Source organism: Cephus cinctus, unplaced genomic scaffold (assembly GCF_000341935.2).
Source record: "Cephus cinctus unplaced genomic scaffold, Ccin1 Ccin1_scaffold0494, whole genome shotgun sequence".
Classification (NCBI taxonomy): domain Eukaryota; kingdom Metazoa; phylum Arthropoda; class Insecta; order Hymenoptera; family Cephidae; genus Cephus; species Cephus cinctus.
The window spans coordinates 571,440-572,741 of NW_014333166.1; the positions used below are offsets into that span (position 1 = coordinate 571,440).

General features: G+C 42.7%; 1 protein-coding gene across 15 annotated transcripts in view; it reads right to left on the reverse strand.

Moving 5' to 3' along the window:
* LOC107268221 (CUGBP Elav-like family member 4) overlaps positions 1–1,302 on the reverse strand; it is a 472,413-nt gene that overhangs the window by 10,723 nt on the left and 460,388 nt on the right. The gene's annotated exons all lie outside the window — the stretch shown is intronic.

Sequence of the window (1,302 nt, forward strand, 5' to 3'; positions counted from 1 at the left end):
GGGGGGGGGGGGGGGTTGTGGTGAGTGATGAGGAGCGATGGGGTGGTAGGTTATGGATCTACGGTAGCGATCGATGAGCATTGTAAATAAACAGGCGATTATAATTTATTTCTCGAGACTCGCGGGAATCGATGCGCCGCGTTGCATCTGGCTGCCGCGCGGCTCTTTAATGCATCTAGGATATAACGGGTAACGATTAATAACGCATCGGACCGTCGGAGCTTGCGAGTCGTTGGAAAGGAGCCTTTTAATGAAGGAATAACGTACTGCGAGGGCAACACAGGTCAATTTCCGCAAGCACTAAGCCGCACGAGGGATTTCGATGTTGATTCATGAAAATAGATAAAAGAGGTATATGATACATAGTGACGTAGAAGAAATTACTACGTTTCCTTCCCTACGATTAATTCCTCTATGGATATTAATGGAAACATCAAACATTAATATTACACCTGAATAACACCACGGAAGCACTCGCAGTCTTTAAACGACAAGTGGTCAACGTTACGTTCACATGCGAGGCGACCAGGCATGCAAACGCATAATGTGTGCCCTGTGACGCTGTGAAAAATAAAAGTTACGTGATTGCGTACGATGAGGTTTTTTTTTTCATTTTTACTTTTTTTTTATTATTTTTTAAGTCAGTATAAGTCAAAGTTCGAAAACGCAATCTGTGGGCGGGGATTGGTGTCGCGTGTAAAATTGCTTATGGACCCGACGATATCGTTCGTATCCCAATGCACGTGTGTGCTATGCAAAGATGGGCTTTTTCGCGGTCTAGGAAAAATTCATATTCGACCATAATCGATATACTTATGTATATATATGATATCGATAACTAGGTCGATGCGAACTTGGGCGAAGTCGGAAATAACGTTTGGAGGAAATTTCAAAAGTTAAAGGTAGTGTACTCGTCTCTGGAGATTACATGCCAGAGACTTTATATACATATGTATTGTGGATGCATAGGGTAGAGCGGGAGATAAGATGATAAGGAATCTTTTTTTTTACAACTTTTTAATAGGGTGAGGCAGGTTGGCGAATCTAAATTCGTACGTCGTGCAAGGGTTGTTAATTGATGTGCTGACAAAAATAAAAAATTTTTACACTAATCGTTTTTTTGGGGGGGGGAGGGGGGCGCTGTAAATAACAGTGTCTGTATTCCGTAAGGGGTTTGCAGAAATGTATAGACGTAAAGGTATCACATGTATGTCTATGAAAGAAGGACACGATTGGGGTTCTGATTTCGAATTGGCACTAGAGGGGTGAAAGCGAATAGAATCATGGGGGGGGGGAGGGGGG